Raw genomic sequence first — 6,000 nt, 5'->3', positions numbered from 1 at the left:
AAAGTATTTTTCATCACTAAGCCATCTCTTCAGCCCCTCTGGCTTCCTCTTTAATCTTTGTTATTTCTTTTTGAGAAGCACATGGTGGGAGTGTAGCTCAGTTGATAAGAGGTGGATCAGACGGATCAGAAATTTAAGCTGTTTAGTATAAGGCCAGGCTGGGGTACAGGGGACCCTAACCAAGTAATAATAATAGTAATAACTATAATACGCTTCAGGTAAAAGCATTATTTGGCGATCATTGTTCCAAGCCAGAGCTAACCTCATGTCACCAACTTTCCTCAGAGAAAAAGCAAGGAGGCAACATGGTCCAGCCCAACAGGATTTTCTGCATACCGATCCCTCTCCAACCGAGATTTCCCAGCCAACCATGTGGAAATGTGTGCTCCCACAGGAGACCAGAGGTGCCCCAGCTTGTAGCGCTGGCAGTATGGGGCAGGCAAAGTCACAATGGATCACAACTGTTTTGTCACCAGCCCACTGAGACCATCACAAGCAAACAAAACCGCAAAAGAACAACACAAGAAAAAATGCACTGGGTACAATGCGTGCAAAGAAAATGGAAGAAGAAAATACCAAAACTCAAAACAGTGACCTGTCTCTCTATGGGCCCTCTATCCTGTTCCATAAGTGGTGACCTACACCGAAATCAGGATCCAACCAACTACACCAGAGTTTGGAATGGTGTCCTGCATTCAGCCAGACCAGAGAATGACACAGTAAAATATCTGTTGATCTCTACCAGACCAGAGTCCAAACACCAGCCAAACTCTGCCAGACCACAGACCACAGCAGCAGCAAATCTCGGCCAGATCACAGTCCAGAGCAGCATCCAAACTCTGCCAGACCTGAGGCCAGAGTAGTGGCTAAGCTCTGCCAGACCAGAGACCAGAGAACATTGGCAGAGGTGCCAAGCCTGGGGCTCCACATACTGTATCCATCCTTTGGCACCTCCTTGCCACTCTCATGGGAGCCTGTGGAGCATAGCTCAAGCTTCCCTGAAATGGGAAAGAATCAAGTCTAGAGGGATAGAAGGATTCTGTCCCATGTCCTCAGTCAGTCTCAGAGACAAAAAAATGGCAACAAGGGACAAAACAGTTAAACAAGACACAAACAGCTAGATCCCATTGCTTGTGCAGCAGAAAAATACACAGAGCTAGACAGCAGATTCCACCATTCCTGCAGTGGAAAAAAATGAAAGTAGGATATCAGAGAATCTCTGCTACAGGAGATACCTGCATTGTCCTTGTCCAACGATCCAGAGATCACAGAAAACTGGGTACTCTACCACCCTTTACAGATAGGGGCACATTCATCCTCTCTGAGGTCCAGAGATCACAGAAAACTCAGTACTCAATTACCTTTACAAATGTGCCTCTTTGAGGGGGGTCTGGAAAGTCTTCCAGGCCCCCTCTGCCCCACAGCTGTCCAAAGCATCAGCTCTAACCTTTCTGACCACACAGATTACACATTTTGCCTCGAGTCTTGAAAAAAGAAACTACAGAAACACAGAGCCAGACACAGAGAGATACTGACAGAGTGCTCACTTACTGGCTGTTGTTCAGCTCCATGTGCTGGGGGTGCTTGGGAGACTTGGAAATCCAATATGAGAACCCATATGTTATGGCCAGCACTTAGGGTCACCAAAGATCATCAGGAGCTGGACCATATATGCAAGAGCAAAGAGTTTTATTTGGGCTTAAGCTGGGTCTCTCCATCATTACCAACACAATGGATCAGAGAGGAGAGCCCTGAGCAGCTGCATGGCAGGGTTTTGATTGGGGTCTGAGGAAGGACCAGGAAGTTGTAGTTTAACAGTTAAAGGATTGGGTGACATTCAGCAAGGGCAAGCTTTTTATCAAGTGATTGGCTAGCTAACATAACTGTAGGCCTCAGGAATGTGAGGTATTTTCTGTGTCATTGAATCTTCTACAAGGTTGGTAGGGTGCTCAGCACAATTGTCCCACTTTAAGATACTTTTCCATCCTTGTGGTTATCCTCAGACTGTTCCTTGGGTAGGGAATCTCATGACATGGACCAATTCCTGGTGATCTTGGGGTAGAGTCACTAGTCTGGTGACCTTTAGGTGACCTTTTTTAGTCCTAGTTCCTGGTGATCTTTGGGGGTGTCAGGTAGGTTCTCTAAGTTCTAAAAGATCCATTTGGATTTTGTGGGGGTTGTAAATGATATGTCCTGTGTCAGAAAGCACTCCAATATCAAGCTATGATATAGAAGAGTAGAACTGATGATGTAAAGGATTTACTATTGCTGAGAAACTAGAATTTAGCTGAGGGAAAACTGCCTGTAAAACACTACACAAATAAGTAGTATGATAACCAGGCCTGTTAGAGATTAGGATCGGAGGATGCACATGTTTGCTGACCAGGATTATCTAGAAATGTGGCAGGATGAGTTCTTTTAATTTGTAATTTTCCAACGTGTATTTATTAATTCATGAATGTGAATGAAAACAGACCAGATTGGTGGGTGTACAATTTGGGTCAGGTAGCTTGATCCAGTGAATATTGAATTTCAAATTAATGGACTTTCCTATGCCCATATGTACAATCCTCATTGAAATAGTTCTGTCAGTTCAAATTTGAGCCACAGGCTAGTGGATAAAGCTGTGTCTGTCAGGTTACAGGTCTCAGCAGCTAATATTGTACACAGGGACAACATTAAACAGTATCTTATTAATGGCTTTCACTCTACAAGAGATTGACCTGTGTTTTTCAAAGTCAGTATGCTATGTGCATTTTTCAACTAAGAGGTTAAGATCACTGGCTGCTCTTTCAGAGATCACAAGTTTAATTCCCAACAACCACATGGTGGCTCACAACATCTATATGAAATCTGGTGCTCTCTTCTGGCGTGCAAGTGTACATGCATGCAGAACACTGTATACATAATAAATAAATAAATAAGTCAGTTGTTGGTATTACTAAATTTTATTTTGTTGATGAATCACTGCTCTAGTCTATTAGTTAATATTCTCTGATAATCCCCAGTCATTAAGAATTTCATTCCTTTTTCTTTAGTGCTTTGATTTTTGTTTTTGTTTAAAGCAATGTCTCCTGTAGATCAGCCTTTCACATGTTATGTAGTTTACACTTTATTTGAACACTGAATGCTACCTCTACAGCCCAGTGCCTAGAATATAATCCTCCAACTCTTTTCAGGTGGGCCCTGACTGGTTAGTGTGAAGTAAAAGAGATCAGTGAATGAGTGTCCACTGACTTCCCTGGGTTTTGTTTGTTTGTTTGTTTGGAGCTGGGTGATTACAAATAAAGCGAGACCTGTGTAAGAATTGAGCTCACTGAGCTACTTTGAAGCTGGTGTTGTCACAACACAGAAAGGGAGGGGAAGAGGGAAGATGGCAATGATAATGGTAATCAATTTTAGATGGTCAGTAAATGTGAAAAGTGTATACTTAGGGCTGGGAGTTATACACAAAGAGAATCAAGAATATGGATTAGTTGCTGAACTTGTTTCTGGAAAGCAAATTTTTACAGTTACACTAGTTCAAACACACAGAAGATCTGGACAAAGTGGGGTGGTAGTGCCTAGCAGGAATGCTTTCCCCTCCCCCCATTTGAAAATGCACAACCTGAGAGAGAAAAGGTGTGAGTAATATTTTGTGTGCTCTAATACATACTTGAATTCCCTGAAGAATATTGGACCATAAAGCCATGTTCAACTTTTAAAAATAATTTTTAAGATTATAATGAAATCGTTTCAACTTTCTCATTCCTCTCTACTCTTACATCTCAAAAGATGGGATAAATCCTTAAGGTGGCTACTTAACAATCAAAGCAGATTTGGCTGTCAGGTTCTCCCAGCATCCCTCAGTCCTTACCTGTTACAAGGTATGGGTGTCAAACAGAGTTCTCTAGCCCAGGAGTTAAGCTGCCCTCCTCCCAGCTGTCCTCCCTTATGTATTCTAACCGTTTTGGTTACCTGGTCTTTTTCATTTATCATTTATCCTCCTGGCCCTTTGTTCTGGCTCTCTACTTCCCTCTGTCCTCTCTTCTCACATAGCTCAGGGTCATGTCAACTCTAGACTGTCCCACATTTCCCTGTGTCTATCTATAATAAACTTTCTACTCCAACATACCTAGGAACAGCCACATCCTTTTTATTTTATATCTCATTTTCGATGAGCTTAACTACTCCTTGATTCGAATTCATGGCCGTTTGTTTCTTTAATGGTTGTTACTGTTTGTCTTTGACTGAAGTTTCGATGAAGGACTTCCCAACTATGAGGTAGAGATGAATGCACTGGACACTGAGTGTGTAACATAAATTACCTGTATCATGGAAAATGAACAGGTGCCCTGGGACAGTGGAAGACTGTATTTTAAATTATTTCCAAAATGAGGGTGTTGCAGGATTTGATCCCAGTGTGATTCCTTAGATTGTGAACTGTAAAAACCTGGGCTTTGTTTGGTATGGTTGAGCCCTAACACAAATCTTAATTCCAAGAACTTTCCATTTATTCTAAACAGGTGATTATGGTATGAATCCGTCAGCCCTGGAACATACCTTTAATTCAAAAGCTCCCTGTGCATAGGATTAAATAATGTTAACCCTAGGTCAAGAGGCAAAGCAAGAAGCCAGCTGACAGGGATTAAAGAGTAAGTGGAAATTTCAGCTGAAATGTATTTAAGACAGAGTGTAAAAGTGGAAGGAGTTTTAGCTTGGTAGCTATGGGGCTTTTTGAGCTTTGAGCTAGAACGCCTTTGGTGTTGGATTAGTTTGGCCTATCCCCCCTGAGCTGTCATCTGAACTGGTGAGCTTTTGGAGCTTTTTCCTCTTAGATGTGAGGTGAGTAGCAGGGTCAGATGGATGCTTTATCTGACTTTCTGAACTACCAGGTTTTCTCCCCAGTACCTAGCTCCTGGGTCTGTATTGGTAAACTCAAACAATTGGGATTTTCATTTTTTTATAACAACACTAGGGTTCTGTGAGCCCCTAGGGGTTGGGGCAAAGCTAGAATACCTCTGCTATCTGCATCAGTTGATCTTTTATACACTGGTAGAAGAGCTACTACTGTCCTGAGACTCAGCTGTATTGTCCAAGCTAATGAGAGAGTCTGCATGGGACTAGCAGTAAGGACCAACAGTGGGAGGTAGCTTATGGGTTTGTTCTGGGATTGTACTCTGATGTAGCTGTAGGGAGCTGTGAATGAGACCAGAGCCCATGCCATGGTGAGTGAGGGGCCATTGTTCCCAGGCCAGGCAGAGCAGGTCTGCTAAGCTATCACGGCCTATTCTGCTTTGACCGAGATGGGCTGTGTTTCAGACTCTGATTCTGTTGTTTTCCATGTGGTGACTTCAGCAGAGATCCTTGTCCTCTTACCCTTCTTGAGTGTTGACTGTTCAAGGAGGAGGGGACCCTGTGGCTTGGGCAGTAGAAAGTTGTGGTGCTTATAGTATCACTATCTAGTGTGCACACCCAGGCATTGCTTTTGCTGTGCATTAGATAGATAGATTGGAAAACTGAAAGTCTCATTTCTAGAAATGCCTCATGTTATATTCCACACATGGTTTTGTGTAACAAATTTTATAAATAGTTTTGAAAGTGGTAAAAAAAAAGTGGTGGTGGTCATCTTAAGCAATACTTGCTTATTTTTTTTTAAATTTATTTTTTACCTTTCAACTATCAATGAACACACTGGTGTAATTCAGGAAAATTGAATTCTTGGGTTCAAAAGGATTTTCTGAGGTGCAAAATTTTGTCCGTGTCAGGTGTGCCTGGTTTTAGATAAGTGAATAGGGCAGATTCCACATCTTGTGACATAATCCACACAGCAGGAAACATTAAATTATTCTCCAACTTTGTTTTGGGTGTGAGTGTTGGCAAGGGCAGAGATGTGCCTGAACCCACAAGGCGACATGAGGGACTGAAAGCCATAGCTCATCTTTTTGATCACCTCCACTTTCTAAGAGACATCCAGAACAAAAGGACTCTCTGGAAAGGACATTAGGAGTAGCTGCAAAG

Source organism: Meriones unguiculatus (assembly GCF_030254825.1).
Source record: "Meriones unguiculatus strain TT.TT164.6M chromosome 13 unlocalized genomic scaffold, Bangor_MerUng_6.1 Chr13_unordered_Scaffold_65, whole genome shotgun sequence".
In the NCBI taxonomy this organism is placed as follows: Eukaryota; Metazoa; Chordata; class Mammalia; order Rodentia; family Muridae; genus Meriones; species Meriones unguiculatus.
This window is presented reverse-complemented; position numbering follows the sequence as displayed.